This window comes from Thermobia domestica, chromosome 3 (genome assembly GCF_964235325.1).
Source record: "Thermobia domestica chromosome 3, izTheDome1.hap1.1, whole genome shotgun sequence".
NCBI lineage: Eukaryota > Metazoa > Arthropoda > Insecta > Zygentoma > Lepismatidae > Thermobia > Thermobia domestica.
In genome coordinates this window covers 39257152-39278728 of record NC_137456.1, presented here as the reverse complement: position 1 = coordinate 39278728, position 21577 = coordinate 39257152, and the positions used below count along the sequence as shown (strand labels likewise).

General features: G+C 37.8%; 1 protein-coding gene across 3 annotated transcripts in view; it reads right to left on the bottom strand.

Moving 5' to 3' along the window:
* Pka-R1 (protein kinase, cAMP-dependent, regulatory subunit type 1) overlaps positions 1-21577 on the bottom strand; it is a 311550-nt gene that overhangs the window by 141700 nt on the left and 148273 nt on the right. The gene's annotated exons all lie outside the window — the stretch shown is intronic.

Genomic DNA, 21577 nt, shown 5'->3' with positions numbered 1-21577 from the left:
ACTTTCTCACTTGCTTAAGGACACAATATTGAATACAATACAATATCGAATGATGACATATTTCGTTTTGGATTTTTTTTTTTTTTTTTTAATCATTATGCATTCATTTACTGATCACAATTTCAAAAAATCACAATAATGATAATGGGCCTTACGCCAGTCATTTGACGTATGATTAGCGTCATACCTGACTACTGCAGGAAACATGTTAGTCGAACTCTTTAGCATGGCACTAATCACGCGTCAGAAAGACTCTGCGTAAGGCCTAATATCTCTATGCCACAATCTCAGCTTATTCAATTCAACGAATAAAAATGTGTGAACGCTCAGGTAAAGTATTTAATATATTTTGTATTTAGTTCCTTTATAAACAGTAAATATGCTGTTTAGTTGTACAAGGTAGTAAACATGATTTGATATACATAGTACCAGTATGCTCACAGAAATTTCATCTCAGTTTAATAACAGTACAGATTGTATGCGAGAAAAAGCACTTTACTATCAAAGTGACCCCAAATATAACTTGAGGAACAGTTTCTATTCTACTGTATATATATATTTTGCATTTGATTTTACTAAGTTAAAAAAAAATCATCTAGACGACATGTTCTATATTTTTTCCTTGAGTTTAACGAGCTTAGAATAATGAACTACATAGTCTGTTGGAAAATTTCACACCATATATTCTACTTAGAAATCATTCCTATACTCAATGAACTGAATTACGCATTCTGATTACAGGATGACAGCTAACCGAACATGTTAAAAATATTATTGCCAACTGAAATAACTTGATTTTAATAGTTCAACTGTGTTAAAGCTATTTTTCTTCTGTAAACTCTGTATTGATATTCGTATGCACGTCTAATTTATTGTAATAAAAAATATCTTTCTTTGCTAAATCGTACACTTCTGGGTCACATTTTCCTGCCTGTAGATTTTGAATGCAAGATTTTCTTTTAAATTACTAGAAAAAAAGATAAGAAAAGAAATAGAAAAAGTAGAATCTGCTTCATTAATGCCCACTTTTGGGTGCACAAGAACTGTTCAACTTATGCAAACAGCTTACTTGCTTAATTTTACTGTGTTTTGAAAATAGTGTATATAAAACAGACAAATTATGTCTTTCTTTTTGAAAGTCTTGTAATCAAACAATGCATTTTGTGCAATACAATATTCCAGTTTCGAATTTCTCAAATCCTACATTCTTATATAAATCAATTTTCTGTACTTTCAATCTGTAGTAGGATATGTCAAACAGTATACTTTCTCTATGTGTGTGTGTGTTTCAAGTTAAAGTTAAACAGCAAATGTATCGAGAAAATCTTAAGATATTAATATATGTAAATGTTTGTGAGAAGTCTTTTACGTACAGTCGTGTTAAAAAAAAATGGACACTTAAATCTTTGAAAAGCTATGTATTCTAATCCGTACTTAGTGGAAAAATATGAACCTACTTGTCAATTGAAATCTTTATTTAAAGCCAAATCATTAAAATGAAAGAATATGATATTTCTAGTTTTACGTCCCACGATTTCACTTTACGCTATAGGAGACGGATAATTAATGGACGTGAATGATTATGAAGTGATTAGTGGAATGGGAAAATCTCCACAAAATTCACGGATATAATATTGTCTATCACAAACTTGCGTGTCAGAACATCGAACTACGACTCCCCCTCGCATTTAAAGTGAGCGCTCTATCACTGAGCCACAATATCCTTAAAAGCATTAAAGCTTCTCGCAGATAAAAGAATATAGTACCGGTACTTTTTAAAAAGGGGTGTATGGCCTTTTTTATAAATTAGGACTACATACTAAAACTGTAAACCAGGGATGCAAATAACTAATCGCCCGGGGCGAGTGGTTCATCGGTACGGGCGAGTATTTAAGATTACACTGAAGGTAAGTAAATGATTTCTATTTTGGGATGTGGGCTAATAGCTTTTTTTCTTGGGCTAGTAAAATTTTGTTGCTTATTTGCATCCCTGCTATAAACTATATTATATAAACTATAAACGTAAAATATCACAATGTTATTCTTCCTCTCATGACTTATATTTCTTGCTCTCACGATCTACACTTAGAAATATATATATACTTTCAATGTTCAAACAAAATAAGTTTTCTCCTGTACTTTTCTGGTTGTAGGACGTTAGTTTATCTATGGGATTAATTTTTGAGTGTAATTAAGAAAAATTATGCGACGTACAATTAGAAACCAATACTTAAAATTTTGAACGCCTTCTTACATGAAACATTTATTTTAACGTCCTTAATTAGGAATTAGATTTCTAGGCTGTCGGCATTTAAGGCCATTTAGCCCGTCACGTATATGAGGGATGACGTCCCTCGGCGAGCACGCTATCTGATGAAAGAGAAAGAAGGAAGCGGACAGGGACCATTATGTTAGGTACCATCCCGGCATTTGCCTGGTGTGAATGAGGAAACCCTCACTCAGAATGACTGGCCTGAAAAAGCTATTACACCTTTGCGACAGACTGTCCCCAACGGGAATCGAACCCGGGACCGTTCGTATCAAAGACGAGAGCGTTAGCGACTACGCCACGCGGGGCCACATTTAACATCCTTAAGTTATGCCTTGTATGCTAATGGAGATTGGTTTGGTTATAAAAGCAAGTAAGGCAATGGAAGAACCCACGGACAGAATGCTGTCTACAAGACTGCATGACCTGGAATTGAATTAGGGACCTTTTGCACCAGAGGTACTCGCTTAATCACGAACCCACCGTGTCCTCTTCTCTAACTCGCCAACAAAGAAGCAAAGTGAAGAAGAAAGAAAAAAAATCAGATGTTACTTCTTAACGTTCCTTTTTAGCATTAAGGCTATATGCATGCATTAAAAGAGTCAGTAAAATGATAATATTCAAGTAATTTCCTATTACTAATAAATATCTCCAATTAATGCCATTTATTATTATATAATGAAGAATTTAATTTAAGGATATAATTTGGATACCAGTAGAGATGAAATATAATAATAATAATAAATGATGAATGATTTAAGCCTACAGAAATGAGCTCTCTTATGGCTATATATGGTTAGCGTAAGTCTTCGGGCACGAGAGGCCCGGGCATCATTCCCGGCGGGAGCTCATTTTCGGATTCCACGTAAAGTTGGTCACATCTCATATGCTGAATGAAAGCTAAACTCCATTCCAACCACGCAACCATACACGCAGAATTATAATAAATCTAAATGTAACATATTTAACTCTTATTTATTATTTATTATTATTATTATTTTTTTTTAATGAGAACAAATAGAAAACTTTTCAATGGTCAAAATACATTTACAACCCTACCTTAAAAGCTGAATGAGATCTCGGCATGCAAAATAAAAAGCAGGAAGTTGATTAACACATTTCAAGCACGATCGTAAGAGAACCACCTAATTTCAAGTTTTATTGACCACGCAACAAATACTGTGACGTCAGAAAAAAAAGAGAATAAATTGTACTATCATCATATGTACTCACTGGTAGAAACGCATTTAAGAACACCGAGTTGAAATTCATGAAGCTGGCCGGAAGTTGGTGCACAAGGCGGTGTAATGGTGCCAGTACAACATCCTAAAAATGTTATACAGGATGTTACACCTTAATAGCACATGTAAAAGCCTCAAGCCGTAATACAGGGCGCTGTCGCAGGTAGCTTGTTCTACAGATACTGAATACCTGTCTGGCGTATGGTACATCATGATCGTTGCAGATTTTGGCGTAGAAGAGGGATGGCTGTTGCTAGAACCAGATTGGTGGTCAGGCGCCGTATCACCATATCTCACAGTACTTCCTAAAGTTTAGATCCGGAAGCCTAGCACGTCACAGTAGAAGGCGTATGACTAAACAGAGAACGCTGGTTTGTCCTGCTTGTGTAAGGATAGCGCCCCGTAAAATGTCCAAATAAGGTCGTAGGACCAGATTGACAACATCATAATATGTTTTGTCACTCTGATCCTCCCTAAATGATGACTAGAGACGAGAAGGAAGTGTAAAACACGCACTAGATTTTACATTTCGTCTTCATGTATACGGGAAAGACAGAAACGAATTACATCGTTGAATACCAACGCCCTCTATTCGCCTCTCTACTTCAGTTTCTCCCGACACCACCAAAGACGATCTTCGCGATAATTAAGTGTCAAAACTAATCGTGCAAGAGGAACGTTGTAATTTAGACTTCCCTTTAACAACCAATTGTGTAAGTTCGTGTACTCTCTTTCTGTTCAGACGCTTCCCGATGCGTCACGGGAGCACTGGGAGAATCCTCTCTTTACTATGAAACACAGTCTATGATAGAAGTGTAGAATTTGTTTAGGCAACATTTTAAAGATAGTTGGTTAACAATATCTGCGATACTAGCGTAGTAGGGTAACTCGAAAATGTAGGTATTGTCTCACGTAAAACATGAAGTTATGCAATCCGTCAAAGATGCCGAAGAACGTAAGGATTTTTTTTCAACATTGTCGCTGATACTGAGCGCGCCAGAGACGTTTCTGAAACAGTTCACTGTTAACGGAGGTACGGACACGCAGAACAACCTATAGTACCGAGTTGTTCTGACATCTCAATCCATATCTGCTGCAAAGTCTCCCACAGAGCTCACGGGTTGGTCGGAAGAGAATTCACAGCTCGAAGACATCGTTTTTGGTGTCCCAGATGTGTTCGATGTGATTGAGGTCCGGTGAAGGTGATGGCCAGGAAAGAGCTGCCAGATAAGAGGAGTGCTCATCAAACCAGTCTGCTGCCATCCGAGAGCGCTAGGCTGGCGCATTGTCCTGGTGAAAGATGAGGTCACAATCCGGAGGTTGCAGCCAAGCAAATGACAGGATATGGTTATCCAGAATATCGCGGTAGCGTTCACCTGTGGAAGACCTTGTCACACGTGTCAGGGGACCCATTTCAGTCCACGTAAACATGCCCAGATAAGGATACCACCACCAGCAGCCTGCACAGTTCCCTGTTGGCACGATGGATCCATTGCCTCGTACGACTGACGATGCACCCGTTCCCGTCCATCGACATGTACCAATGTGAAACGTGACTCATCTGTCCAGGTAGCATTTTCCACATTTCCACGGCCCAGTGGCGGTGTTCCTTTGCCCATGCTAGACGTTGTTTGCGTGTTGTGCGGTTGGAAGGGTTACTCGTGTGGGCCGATGGCTTCTGTACCCCATGGCGAGTAGGTGTTTGTGGATTTCGTGGGTGTTAACATGGCGTTATTGTCCAGCATTGAACCTCTCCGCGATTTGACGCACTCTGGCCCGTCGATTACCTGTTACGATGCGAGCCTATCTGTGCCTATCCGTATCGAGCGTTGACTCACCACTGACCGCGACAGTTTGCCCGTGTGCGTGTGGTTTTACCAGAAGCCAGGTACTCACGATACAACCTTGGCACAGTTGCCTTTGAAAATCCGAGTGCCGCAGCCACTTCCAAAATCACGTTACCCAGTTGTCTGAACCCTACAATTTGACCACGGTCAAATGCACTCAGGCCCTTCGTCCTGCCCATCATACACTGCACTGACACGGATACCGAGACAGGAAGCACACGGCAGGAGTACACGTGCGACGCATTTCATTCACTGCAACTGGCCTGCTGTCTCTAATTCAACTGATGATCAGTGTATAAGAAAAGAGCATCAATAAAAACGTAATTGAAGCTGGAACGATATAAAACACGCTTCTAAGAAGTATATTAGTTTTATAGTAGCATTATTCTGTACGAACATTCAGATGGGTGGAAGTGGGTTGCAGCTGAGAAAAATTACATGGAAACAACCCCTACTATCATTTACAAATATGTCGGAATATGAACATTTTGGATGTTTTCTCATGTATTGTATGTATCAGTTACTTATTACGGAATAGGTAATTCCTTCAAAATGCAACAGTTAACCAGGTATCGTTTCTACGAGACAATGGCTGAGGAAAATATCCATTAAGGCCAATCAGCTATTAAAGTGAACCAGCATCTCTGACTGAAGTATATACCAGTTTATGACTATACCGATCATGAATGGAAAGTACTGTAGTTAAACGAAACTACTACATTTATGGCTTCATACGTTATGTAGTGTTCCAATAAGATCTGTACATACAAGGCAGTGTGCTGGATAACATTGTAAATGAAATTAAAATTAGACATCCAAAAACTGTTGATGTTACAGGGATATCCATGATACATGGTTTGAGTTCACACAGTATTATATATATATATACAGGACGTTACATAAATGTGCCACAACATTTTGAGAACAGATTTCTCACATCAAAATAAGAAAAATAGTTCATATGGACCTGTAGTCGGAAGTGCACAGTTTCGTAGTTATAGAGTGCCGAAAACGTTAAAAAAATGTACTTTAGGACTACTATAGGGCCGATCGTAGTCGGGTCAAGACATCACTGAGAAACTGGCATGTGAACTATCCAAATAGTCTATCCATCTTTTAGAACCTCTGGTACTTGCACAATCATTTTTAGAGAGGCTGTTTGGGTGTACTTGATCACTTTCCACTTACCTATCTAAAAATTGGTGTGTAAGTACTTAAGCATTCTTAAACACGGATATTTGGATAGTTCACATACTAGTTCTGAGTGATGTCTTGATCCGACTACGATAGGTCCCATAGTAGTAGGACTGCGAATTTTTAAATTTCGGCTATTTCACGTTTTCGGCACCACATAATTCCGAAACTATCCACTTTTGAGCACAGGTTCATGTTCTTTCTTATTTTGATATGAGGAATCTTCGCCAAAATATTGAGACACCATTATTTAACCTTATATATATATATATATATATATATATATATATATATATATATATATATATATATATATATATATATATATATATATATATATATATATATATATCTTTTGTCCAGAATGGGGGATTATTTACTGTATTACATTCTCCTCAAAATCCACTTTCTCTTAGCCCTCCTCGCTTGTCTGGTGGCTACCGCGCGCATGCCTATGGTGCACAAAATCTCTACTGCTTGCTTCGATGAGAAGTGGAGAAAATTAGAAATAATAATAGCAAATATAAAATTAACTTTGCATTTTTATTTTTTATTTATTTATTTATTTATTTGTGCAAAGATAAAATGTCAAAGCTTCAGTTTAATCTCTGAGAGTCCAGAAAATATTAACAATTAATTAATAAAGGAGAATTAACCTTTTGAGCAGACTGCACTTAAAAATTCAACTCAAATAACAATATAAGGAATTAAACATTATTTGAGATACTTTTCCAAGACACGCTAAGGATATCGATTGATTACAACAGCTGCAGTAGTAAAACATCAACAGGAAATATAGCAAATACTTTATAACGATGGGAAGTAGGTTTGAGTATAGAGCCTGAAGGCTGACGTATCTTCAAACCAATCAATTGAAAGAGGCATTCGTCATCTGTGAGGATTCATTCTGAAAAGATGTTTGAATATTCATTAACATTTCTCTCTCTCTCTTTTCACTGACAATGTAATTACAATACACTTTCATGGTAACACACACTATTTTCTTTAAAAGATTATTTAATGATTACTATACTATGGTACTGTATACTGCTTATTAGAAAACCAGCGATTTCGTTCTTCGAAACGGAGAGTATCCATCTCGAGTTGATCCAATACAGTACTACCAAAACTGGGGTTCATCTCATATTTTACAGTATTGTCCTCTATTACGAAATTGTACTCTGGGATCCCATCTAAATGCTTTGGAACGCTGAACTGTTCCGTAAATGTTGACTTTTGTTTAACTTCTCTCTCTCTCTCTCAAAAAAAAAAAAAAAAAAAAGGTAACTACCAAATACTGTAATTAATAGCTCCCGTCATAAAAATATCATACCAACTGGCGTTACTATTATTTTGCGAGAATTCGTGCAGTGGTTCCCCACCGATCTGTCGCGATGCACTTTATTAAAAGTAGCCTATATTGATAATTTTGAGAAACCGTGTACCAGTCAATGTATCGAGTGGGAGCAACAATGTTCACAAGGAAGGGACATGAACGTGTCACGCGGACATCCGAATCAAACCTAGTCCATTCGATAAACATAACACAGATGTGTCCATGCACAAAAAATTAGGTGCCATGGACAATGATGTAAATCCTTGGGCTCCAATTAACCCTGTTAGCATAAAGAAAATAATAGACTCGCAGTGAAATAGCTATTGCAAAAACACTGTTCATTGAAAAGTCATGGTTTATAGTTCATTCTCTTCAACATGAAACAAGCTTTCCAGAGGTATTATGTATTAGGGCCCACAACGTACCTGAACAGGGAAAATTGGGAGGATGTCGGGAAAGTTTCCTCCAGAAATCCCTCTCATCAACTTTGCACCTCTCTGGAGTGGCCCCCGGGTAAAAGCACACAATCCAAGTGTATCTCGAAAAGTACTGAAGAGGATAAGAAATGTGTGTACCAAATTTTGTATTGATAGACAGAATAGTTATGAGGGAAAAGTTTGTATATCAATACAGGCTTTCGTCGCATCAGTTTGAGTTTACACAAGACACAGGCAATTGAGTCGATTTTAAGTTTTCACTCAAATTATTCTAAAATATTGAGAGGTTTGATTATAATCATTATTACTTTATTTTTCTGTCTTTTTTGGTTAATATTTCTAAATACTGTACGTATCATCACCAGGGCCCGGATTTTGTTGACCTAAAATTTTCTAAAAAGTGACCTATAAAATGACACTAAAATTCCTGTAAAATGACCCCAAAAATTCACAAAAATTGACCTTAAAACATGCGTTTTTTTTAAAAAAAACGTTTATTTCGTTAAACATTGACATTTAAAAAAAATATCTATTGGATTTTAATTAACGTTTCTCACTCATATTCCAAAAAGTTTTATTTCAGTTAGTTGCAGTCCATTATCATTTATGTCCATTGATCAGTCCATTGTACGGCATTGTACGTACTGAATGCGTCAATTCACTCCCGAGATGAAACTAGGAATCACTCTTAAACAATAAAAGTTCGCAAGTGTAGACTTCATGAAAATAATAGATGAGATAGTCTTTGTACGCCTTCTAATCCCTTTTTAGTTATTCACGTGATCACATCCTTTGTGGTCAACAGCCCAAAACTATCTGTTTGGCCACCTACCAACCCCCACCTTTCGTCAACCCACTACAGCTTTGTTTTCATTAGCTTGTTAAGAATGCAGTTTTTCCACCCCAATAGTCAGGAAGCATGAAAAGAGATTATTTAACTTCGTCTTTTTCACATCCATAAACAATGTTCGTTTTAAGATTTCCTTATGTAGAAGAAAAGAATAAAAAGGCCATAAGTGACCTAAAAGTGACCTTAAAATAGTGAAAAATTACCTGAAACTTCAAAAGTAAAAAGTCACCAAAAGTTGACCCTAAAATTATAATTTTAGAACCTAGAGCTGATGGATAACGTTCTTATTTGAATTTGCCTTGTCCTATGCGTAACAGAAAAAAAGTTGACTTGTCAACAAAATCCGGGCCCTGATCATCACCATCATCATAGCTATTCTGCCATTATTGGCAGGTCACTTTCTGCAACCGAAAAGCTACGATGTACGGTGCTCCTCCGCTAGTCTCTTCGCCTTGACGCAGCAATTTTCTGTTTTAATACCTTCCTTCAACTACAATCTCTTTCGTCCCCTCCATCTCTTTCCTTCCACTATACCCTCTAGCACGTTCCTCATAATGCAGTTCCTCCTCCTTTCTCTCCTACTGCACTATTTATAACACCTTCTCATTCGTTTTCCGCTCAACCCAGCTAATTCTCTCTTTTTTCTCCATGCATACGTTTCGAATACCTCTATTTTTTTCATCGCTTTTGCGCAATGTTCATGTTTCTGCTCCATGGAGTACATATTGAAACCAGTAAAACAAAATCTTCATATATTTAATTGGAAAGTTTGTTCAATATAAAGATTACTAATCGTGGTTAAAATAAAATAAATCTGACGCCTTTAGAGTGTAAAAATAATTTTGCAATTCACGGGATTTCAGTAATCTGTGCCATCTTTATTTTCTTTCATGCGTCTCAGGGTAGCCTCCCCAGCTTGGGAACCAGTAGTGTATTGGATCCGTTAAAAATATAAAGGAGATTACAAAACACTGTGATTTATCTTATAAGTAGTGAAGCGTGAGTACCCACTGAAAAAAATAAAAGTCATAGCCTATGTTGTACACTATCATCATACTTACACGAACGTAAAACTATATTACCAGGGCGTCATTTAGGGAGCAGAGGGGGGGGGGCAATTGTACCTCTGAGATTTATATAATTTCATCAATAGAATGGTAGTAAATCAGTGGAAAAAAAAACAACGAAATTTTACGTATAACAAGGCTTCTGCCCCTCCCCAAGCAAAATCTGAAATGACGCTCCTGTGTATTACATTTAGAAACATACGTATATTGTATTTCCGTTACTATTGGCGCATTGTAGAATCTCCATTGGTCCTCACACTGTGAGTTGATTGCGAATGGAGATAAGGCGAAGGTCAGTTGTTGGTGTGGGTATATCCAACATACTATCTGGTTGTGGCATTGCAGTTACACCATCAACTTGCGTAAGGACAGAGTGAATATGGGGCCTCCACAGAGCGTCATAAAGGCGTGTATGCTGTACGAGTTCAAACTGGGGTCAAACGCCGCTGCAGCTGGGCGGAAGATATGCCAGGTCTTTGGTGAGGGTGTCGTGATTACGCGGACAGTGCAGCGGTGGTTTAACAAGTTTAAGGAAGGTGACGAAACACTCGAACACGCACCACGTGCCGGAAGACAAACACATGTACAAAATGAAGATCTTCAGACAGCAACTGACGCGAACACTGGCCAGACATGTGAGGAACTGGGACTACAATTCAGTGAGAGTAGAGAAACCATTCGGCAGCACCTCCATCAACTTGGGAAGCACTACAAGTTGGGTCGATGGGTCCCACATGATTTGACTTCGGGCCAAAAGGCAACGCGAGGAGACACCAGTGTTTCTTTGTTGTCTCGTCTGAGGAAGGAGGCATTTCTGGACATTATATTGACATGTGAAGAGAAGTGGGCCCTGTACGAAACTCCACGGTGCCATCGTTATTAGTTAGCATTTCATGAACAGATTCTAGAACAGCCGAAACCAGCACTGCACCAGAAGGTTCTTCTGTGTGTTTGGTGGACTGCTCGCGGCATCGTGCATCGGGAACTGCTACCACCTGGTCAGTGCATCAATGGAACTGTGTACTGTCTGAATCGCAAAGGGGTCCTCCTGCTACAGGACAACGCTAAGTAAGATCCACGTGGCTAGGATGACATGCGACACTATTCTACGCCTTGGATTGGAAACATTGCATACGCCATACTCCCCGGACATTGATTCTTCCGATTATCACCTATTCCATTCCTTGGGCAATCACCTTAGAGGACGCCAGTTCAAATCCCTAGTAGAGGTGCAAAATACACGTAATACTTCCTTTGCTTCACAGCCCACAATGTTCTTCTGCGATGGAACCCATGGCCTTCCAGAACATTAGTAGAGGTCGTTGATGCTGACGGGGACTATTTTTGATCTTCCAGGTACGTCTTAGGTGACATATCGATGTTCGAAGGGGATGAGTGAAAAAGCGACCGAACTTTCTTGGTTACCTTTATATATACATAGTGAACCTAAGAGATGTGCATGAACTCTGGGAGGTGATCTGTGACATTAGAAGGCAAACAGTCCTCTTGCATGCTGTCGGATTATGCGTCATGTGCGAGTGACAGGAGTACCAACTTGGAATCGAAAATCGAATCGTGACAATTGGAACGGAACAGAAAGATGTTCACATACTTCGGGAGGTGATTCGTAATATCAAAAGAAGACGAATCGTTTTTATCGTTTTCTTTGTTTCTGTTTTCTTTCCTCTTTCTGCAATGCCCACGTTTTTGCTCCTCAGAATGTAATACTGCACACAAAGGATTTTCTGAATATTTTAGTATCTCTGAATTCAAAGCAAAAAACAACTTAACTAGTTTCTCCCTTTAAACTATCAGCTGCCATAACTCAAAGTTTCATTCATTAATGCCTTCTCCTTTGTTATTAGCAGATTCCTTCATCCCATAGTCCCATACGCTTAGATTTATTTTATCATCGTCTTAATTTTCCGTTCAGATGCCACAATAGAAGTCATATTATCAACAAAACATATACATTTACCTCTACTAGCCTTACCTACTGGTCTAGTGGCCTTTGGTGCACATCGTCCAGTGGTTCGATTCCCGGTGAGAAAGTACTGAATGTATTACGGTGATTGGGATTCATTCTTTACACGTTGCTTCACGTCTCATATAGTCTCGGTGCTGAAAACAGACACTTAATTTGAACAAAGAAACAAATCTACCACCTATCGAAATACCATCCTCCCTAGTTAAATCCTTCGTCATTACCGTACTTTGTTGAATGAAATTGTCGAAAAGCTTCGTCGTAGGTATGTCGATAGCATATGAGCCTTTGGCGTGGAAGACCCGAGTTTGATTCCCGGTGGAAGCTCATTTGGTTTGGATCTCACGTTAAACTGTAGGATCACATCTCATACAGTCTCGCTCTGAAAGGGACGCTAAAATCAAACCTGACTAACTAAGGAAACTTGTGAAAGGCAACGCTCTTGTCAAATAACCTTTCTACTTTTCCTTCTCTCTGGTACTTCTATTCAAGGTGAATTTAAAATGAGTGTGGTTCAGATGACGGAACTATTTCTTTTCTTACTAAGTCATTCGTTTATGGATGACAAAAATGCTACGATGTAAAATATCTTAAAAAATAAATGTTCTCCTTTTAACTACCTAAGAATTAAATATCGGTTTTGGCATGAAGCCCCTTACAGCGTTACAAATTCGTAAACGTTATCTGTAGTATATACAATTAGTATGACCCGAAACCATACTTATAATTTGTTTTACCTGACATGTGACGTCAATCATGGCTAGAACTATAGGTGGACACCTACTCACGCATCACTGTAAATTAGTTTGCCATCCACGCAATTTATGTATTGTTTTAAGGTTAAAAACAAATAAATCATTTTTTTTTAAATTTTATGTTACATTGCAGTATATTGCCATTACAGGGTGTCTACTAAAATTCCAAAATGAAATTTCGTGACTTTTTCTTTCGCAAACCATAAAAATTAGTAGTATTTATAAGAGCGAATTTTGGTGCGAATTGTGCCGAATTTTCATGCACGCGATAGAAGCGTGCTTTGCTTGCAATTTGGTAGCGTCTACAGCCGATCATAGACATATTTGGTAGTGAATTTTAACGTTTTATAGAACAAAATTTTTTTTCAATCTGTACTTATATTTGTAGATTTAAAAAAAAAAAAAAAAAAAACCGTGACCCAAAAGCTAAATTTCTTGACTTTCATGCCCGTTTTCTGATTTCATGTCCGATAGACACTCTGAATTATTACTTGTTCAGGGTGTCTACAGATATTCCAATATGACATTTCGTGACTTTTTCTTTACCAGACCATAAGATTTCGTAATATTCTCAAGAGTGAATTTGGGTGCGAATTAGACCAAGTTTTCATGCATGCGATAGAAGCATTTTTAGCTTGTGATTTGGTAGAGTCTAAAGCCGACCATAGACAATTTTGGTGGTGAACTTTTACGTTTCATAGAAGATTTTCCAGTTCGTGACTTTTTCTTGACTTTCATGACTTGTTTTCTGATTTCATGATTTTTTCGCGACTTTCGTGACCGATAGACACCCTGCTGTTTTAAAAGAGGAGAAATTATCTAATATCACATGAATTGATTAATTACATTAACTGAAACAGTCAAGTTAATATGAAGTTATTAAAAATGAACAATTTTCATTTACTCCCGACTTTTAATTCGTTAAGCTATATCGTCTTATATTTGAGGCGTTTCGGGTAATGAGCAAACTTTTTTTTTTTTTTTTTTTAAACTTTGCAACGATAATACGAAATACAATTTTAAACTTAATGTTTTTTATTAGATTTTCCAGGAAGAGTTTTAATTTTTCTTCGTGTCCCCCAAATAAAAATTTACTGGTGCCTTCCATTTCAATTCAGGCAGAGCATGTACCATCACCATCTCAGATATTGTTGAAACTTTTTTTATAGCAACTAGACATGTTTTTAAGAGACCCATATTTTTTTGTTTTGTCGAAAAAAATTTTCCCGCCAAGTAATGGGCCATCAAAGACGGGGAGTACAATTTATGAATTGTAGAAGACATGGAAAATGGTCAATTTCGGAGCCTCACCATTCGCCTATGGAGACAGGTAGAGTTATAATTCTTGTTGTGGTATGTACATAGGGATATAAATAAACTATATTTTATTGTAGTTTGGTTTGCGCATGCGTATCTTTTTGTACATAAATTAACAAATGAACGTCAATTTATCTGAAAATTCGAAGTTTGCGAATTTTTTTCGAGCACTTTCGGTTCGAATTTTAAAATTCTGTTTTCGCGGTTGGTAAGACCTAGCTACCCGCTTTCCGAAAAAAAATTTTTATCGCTTCTGTGTGCAACCGTTTCGTCGCAAAAAAATCGAGAAATTGTAAAATTTTCAAAAATCGCCATTTTTGGGCGCCATTTTCTCGAAAACACCATTTTTTAAAATTCTGAAATTTTGTCAGATGGTTCAACTTTACATGAATAATAAACACACCAAATACCATTCTCGACCAATGCTTCATGAATTAACTGCAGCCTTTTAAAGTTAGCGAAGTTTCGTTAACTTTGATGTCACAGTTAGCAACACTGGGAACAATAAAAGTGCAATGATTTGATGATGTTTCTGATTCACATTCATTAAATGAAGAATAAAAGGTTTTCTTGACTGTTTTGTTCATTATTTTGATCAAGAAGGCTCTCTGAAATAGTAAAATGAGCCTCCCCTACTCCTCCGTTTTCTTAAACCGAAATAATCTGAGGTGGAAATTACGATTACGAAACACATAAATTTTAAGTTTACTTGAAATGGCCATCCAATAAATTCTGATTATCTACACAAAGCCTGAACTATTACCTCAGTGATGATTTGGAATGCTCCAAACAAAGTCTCAATTAAGTGCGGTGTCATTAGTGATCGAAAAAGGACAACAAGTTTAAAAAATCGAAACGTTTTCTTACGCGTTCCAAAGAAATTTACTGACTTTTTAAACAGAACAATCCCAACATAAGAATGGGTCACTCGGAATTTTACAGTATTCGACTAAAGTGGCTCAGTCCGCAACCTGCGAGGGAAGTGTATGTGTGTGTGAGTATTGTGCAAATTTTAAGTTAGCTGCTACTGCGTTGCTACAAATCAAAGGTGCAGTCTGTATTGAAGCTGTCATGAGTGACCTATTTCCTTTAGTAGTATGATCCTAGAAAATGACAACTGTCTTCTTCAAGAATGTGGTGAATGTCCTGGAGTGGAAGGAATAAGTGTGAAGTCTTTAATTGTTGATCCTGATGAAAATGAAAGTGTTAGGTATGCCATATGGGAAAACAATAATCTCGTTAAAAAAAACTATGCCACTTTCTGTTTTCGTATCGTACATTGCTGGTTTAACTGTAATTCATGACTACATCAAGAAAATCCAAAGAGAATTAATTGCTACCGAAAAGCACCGTATAAAATTTCAAGATACAAATTCTATTTTACTTCATGTGGACTTCGCTGAAAACTGGACTGTTATTCTGCAAAGTGAAATTCAGAGTTATCACCGGAATATGAATCAACTGACAGTTTTGTTGTAATAAACGACGATAAAACACACGATTCGGCTCATGTACTCATAGCCATAGACAAGATTCTAAAAATACTCGAAGCAAAACGAAAATATATTTTATAGAAAAAGGTTTGAATACGAGAAAATAAGTGTCTACAATTTCCCAAACCGTGTCAGTGATTTCTGATGGTGCTGCATCCCACTTTAAAAATCGCTTTCAGATGTTCGAGATGCAGACAGGTCCGATAAAGCAGTGGTTTTGCAGTGAAACCGGCCATGCAAGGGTCTCTGCGACGTTATTGAGGGGGGGGGGGGGGAGGTGTAAAGAATGTGGCAACGCGGCATAATCTTACTCAGTGTTAAAACCGCAGAAGAAAAAAAATGAAATGAAATCTTTGTTTCACGTCCAACACTTATCCCGGTTAGGCTAAAGGAGACGGTGATTATGAGAAATGAATGAAATGGTGGAATGCAGAAAGTGGGAGGAAACGGGATAACCCCGAGAAAACCCACGAGCACGGTGTTTGTCCACCACAAATCCCACACGGCACGATCTGGGATCGAACCAGGGACCCCAAGCACCGGAGGTGAACGCTCTACCACTGAGCCACCGCGCCCCCACTAAAACCGCAGAAGAATTCGTGAGTATAGTGCAAGTACAAACTCCGGGTATTACTCTCGTTCTGTTGCCTGGAACTGAATTCGACGACTTCCGGAAGAAAAAAAGGGAAAGTATGCGACCGGTAACTGGTATTCAACGGGAGTTCTTAAGTTGACACAACCAGAGCAACAGGACATGACGTCACTTAATGTCGTCACTACCCTGGACCACTTCATACGCAGTGTATCCATAAGCAAGGCAGCTCTGTTGACAGTATTACGGCTGAGATAATATGCCAAGGTGGATTATAATTTAAGACATACCTGGAATTTGTTCTTGTACTGGTGGACAATAAAAAAAAACATTATGTTGTTACGGCGGTTGTGTGAGTTGCGTTTTACATTCAACAAACGAACAAGATTATACGCAAACAATGCACTGAATAATGCGTAAATAATTGCGGCTCGTCACATCAAAGGCGGGAAGAACGCCGGGATTTTAAAAAAAAAAACTCATTTCGTACTGCGCACTGATACGTGTATCAAGATTGAAATTTCAGGTTTCCTCAGTTATGTTTTATTTTGTAAGTGTACTGACATTCATGACATATCAATTTCTTTTAGCACCAAATGAACTCTTGTAGGGTTAGTAAGTGTTTTGGAGTGGCAGAAATGGGATTAAGAATATGTAGACATTTTTAAAATTACAATTTACAGGTAAAAGGTGTTAATTCAGAACAAAAGACAAATGTTTAGGGAATTTATTTATGAAGGCGCAGAATATGTAAGTCATCTGTGAACATAGATACAGCAATAAGATGTGGCTTTCATTTCTATGAAACTCTTCGTGAGGGCGTTATTCCAGGGCCGCAAACTAAGGCATAAGGGACTTGAAATCTATTTTCTCTGCCTGAACCTACCCTAACCTAACCCGAACTACTGCTACTCTACTACTACTAGTATACTATTATTACTACTACTACTCAACTACTACAATTACTGCCTTACTATATTACTACTACTACTACTGCTAGCCTATTATTATACTATCATTGCTACTACCAGGGCCGAAACCAGCTACAAAGGTTTGGGAGGGACGTGAATATGTTACGGGGGGCCAAGTCATTAAAATTATCTTATAAATATCTAAATTGTGTTTTTTGTATTAATAATAAAATTTTGTATTGAAGTCTGGAGGGGCCACAAAAAGTTTAGGGGAACCTGCCCCCCTCTGGTTGCGGGCCTGGCTACTACTAAACTACTACCCTACTATTACTGCCTTACTACTACTATACTATATTACTACTATTACTACTACTAAGTGTGCACCCATAATTTTTTTTTAAAAAATGTAATGTTTGAACAATTATCTCTTGTAGCGCCCCTGAATTTTACCTGTTCCTGGTGGATCACTGACATGCGCAAACACATGTACAGTCTAGAAGGCGTGATGACACTATTTTCATCAAGAAATGTGAGTTTCAAAGTAATATGAATTTGTCCACGTATTGTTGATCTGAACTGCGGGAACTGCTCAATCCCAATTTAAGGATGCATATTAATAACTGATGTAATAAAGTAATTATGCAGCCTATACCTAAGCTACACGAGGTTTACGTTTACGCACCCACTGGCTCAACTTTTGAAGTATTTCGTTTTATTAGCTTATCGACGTCGACCATACCCTAGACGAAGCATGAACAAAGTCGCACATAGTACGAACTATTCGCAAAATCAAAGTAGGCGAATCACTTATCGACAATTTTCGCATTTATTACTGCCTTAAAATGGGAAGGCCATTAAGTGACATGAATTCACGCCTATATCTGTGTTCCCGCCTATATCTGTGTGCGTTGTGGATTACACGCACAACATTTAATGGATTTATAAAGAAATACTGAACCCACAGGTTCAGCACCCACATAACTGCATTACTTATGAACAAAGGCTCCCATCAGGGGGGAAAGGTGGGGCGTTCGCCGCCCTAAGAGGAAATTGAAAACCCAATAGAATTTTTACATTACTTACAGCAAAATTTGAAACTATATTTGAAACGTCGCTTATACTTGCCCCCCTTGGAAACCACAACATGGGCGCCCTTGCTTATGAACTGCACGCTAAGAAAAATCCGTTCTCCGGACAGCGGTATATTGTACAACTATACGAAATCCTATTGCTTACTACAGAAATCAGTATGAAGCATATGCTACATACGCACGCCCTTAGATGTTACATCATGTCATTGCAGGATGTCTGACATCTAACAGTTTTCCGTATATCACCTATGTTACATTCTGCAGCTATATTCTATTCTACTATGGACATTCTGCGTCGATTTGTATGTGAGATCCTGACCGCCTATATTGTTTCATACGGAAAGTACGTATAGATGGAACACATACGGAAAGTATTATAAAACATGCGATTTCAGTTATACGTTTGCTGTACGTTAAGTCCAAAAACTACAGGAATTACGCATCTAACCTACCGTTTTAAATACGCTACCTACAATTTTTTTTTCTCACTATGTGCTTTGAAAACTAGCCATATGTCGGATTACGGGAAGAAAGCATTTTTTGTTGAAAATCATTGCTGTTTGAGGTTAATCTACCTAAAGCCAAATATACCACTAACTAAAGAGTTTCAGACAGTATTGCTGAGCATGAGTAGTCGCCAGGGTGCGAAATCCCGGGGGGGACGGGAGGGATTTCCCCCCCCCACCAAAAATTTTACACTTGCTTTTCCCCCTCACCAAAATCTGTAAGGGGGGACACCTTAATAGGAAAATATAAGTAGGTCTATAAAGAAAATTTTCAGACAAACAATAATTTTAAATGCATGCTGTTTTAAAAAACGTAGTTTATTTGTAAAAGGATCAGGTGTTTAACTTTTTCGGTTGTTGACGAGATGAAGATCTTTATTCTCTAGCGTACCAGTTGCATGCAAAACTGGTAAAATTTCTCAAACAAACAGATTGTTCTTCAATTTCAGTGGACGAACCTACAAACAGGTTTGCGGATAAGCACTTGCTGTTATATGAACATATGTGGACGAAGAAAATAAACCTTGTTGTCGTTTTTATAAATTAGTGCCTGTAGAAAATGCCGATGAAAAATCCCTTAAAGAGAAAATTATTCAAGCATTTTCCGAAGATGGCATAGATATTTTTAATCTTAAAGAAAAACTGGTTGGATTTAGTTCGGACGGGGATGCAGTGTTTACTGGGAGAAACGAAGGTGTTGCTGCTCAAATTAGAAGAAATGTCAACCCGTGCCTAATTAGCGTACACTGCATGGCACATCGAATTAATCTTGTTTCTGAATGTATGTTTTTGGTGTTGTGAATGCTGTTCACAACTTTGCATGTTTGTTAGGCGAACTTTACCAGGTGTTCAGTAAGTCATCTACAGCTGCAACACTTAAAAGTATCGCGACAGTCACAGATGCCGCAGGACAAAAATTTGAACGATTACAGTGGTTCGGATTTCACCTTAAACTGTAAGTCCACATTTCATAGCCTCGCTGCTGAAAAGGGTCATTAAACTTAAATCAGCAAATCAATCGTATTATAGTGTTTGTGCTTTTATTTTCTAAAGTTTAACGTCCTATGAATATTCACCACGGCTAAGGAAGACGATCATGATGAGATGAATTACAATGGTTGATTAGGATAATGGAAGGAAGCGAGAGGACCCCGAGAAAACCCCCACACAATTGTTTGTATACCGCAAGCAGAATTTGGCGCGAGCTAGGATCCAGCCGATGATTCCACGCACCTGAGGAGAGCGCTCTACCAGTGAGGCAACACGGCTTTTTGTTGTCTATCAAGTATTTGTATTGAAATCATTATTTATAATAATATATTCTTGCTAATAATACAATATAGATACATAGTATTATTTAGACTTACAAAGGTGACCGCATATCTGAACGACCAAACTGAAACACTACGTACGTAGAGAAGAAACGAGAATTTCATAAATAATAATAAAAACTATACTCTGACTCTACAGCTCATGAGGATCTATGGCTTGCCAGGTGGAGCGCTTCAAGTTAGTAGTTCTAATGCTTGGTTAGGACATCGGTTCTCAGGGACTATTATTTCTGACTTATATATCTCTACTACTATTTTCGCGAATGTAATCTTCAATATAATGGTAAACACAAGGGTACTGTGCTCCCACTAGAGTCTAACCCTGGACCATACGCACTGAAGTGTACGGTTAAATGAATAAATAACATTAAAATATTTTTAAATAACAACTACCACTAGTTTGAACATTTATTATTATTATTATTATTATTATTATTATTATTATTATTATTATTATTATTATTATTAATAATAATAATAATAATAATAATCCATTAATATTTCAATTTTTTGGAGGCTCCACGAAGCATTAGTGTGGATCGCTGAACTTCTTCCCCCCCACCATTTTCAAATGATTTCGCACCCTGGTAGTCGCTAATGCTCTCGCCTTTGGTCCTGGGCTCGATTTCCGACAGGGTCAGTCGGTCGAAAAGGTGTAACAGCTTTTTCAGGCTAGCTATCCTAAATGAGGTGTTTCCTGGCATTTCCTCATTCACACCAGGTAAATGCCGGGATGGTATCTAATTTACAGGCCTCAGGCCGCTTCTTTCCTTATCCGTTCCTTATATTCCTCCCCCGTACCGTGATTGTGTGCTCGCCGAGGATGTGATCCCTCCAACGTGATTTGCTTAAGGCCATAGATGCCGGTAATGGCCATGACTTGTATCAATAAATAAATATTGACGAGCGAGCGCTAGCAAGAGAAGTCGGATTAGAACGCCGCAGTGCACGTTGTATTCGTCCATTCTAATTAATAGCAAATAGTAATAGTTCACAAATTACTCACATATCAATATCAATTATCTTTCCGCAACATGAACTCATTCCACCTATAAACATTTTGTTTTTACGTAGTTTTGGTCCCCCGTAATCCTACAGAACCCGAGAAATATATTACATACTTCTTTCCTAAATTTTGCAAATTCAAACTCATAAAATAGGACTGCACCATCGTTTTCTACATATAGTAAACATTATATAATTTTTAAAAATTAGTAGTACAGTCCTCTTTCACACGCAGTCATTCATTTTAATCATAAATTACTGTTTTTATGTTCATGTATTCTACACCTGCATCCATTTATCCAGCGCCGTAACTTAGATTTTTTCTTGGGAGGGGGGTAAGCATTAATACGC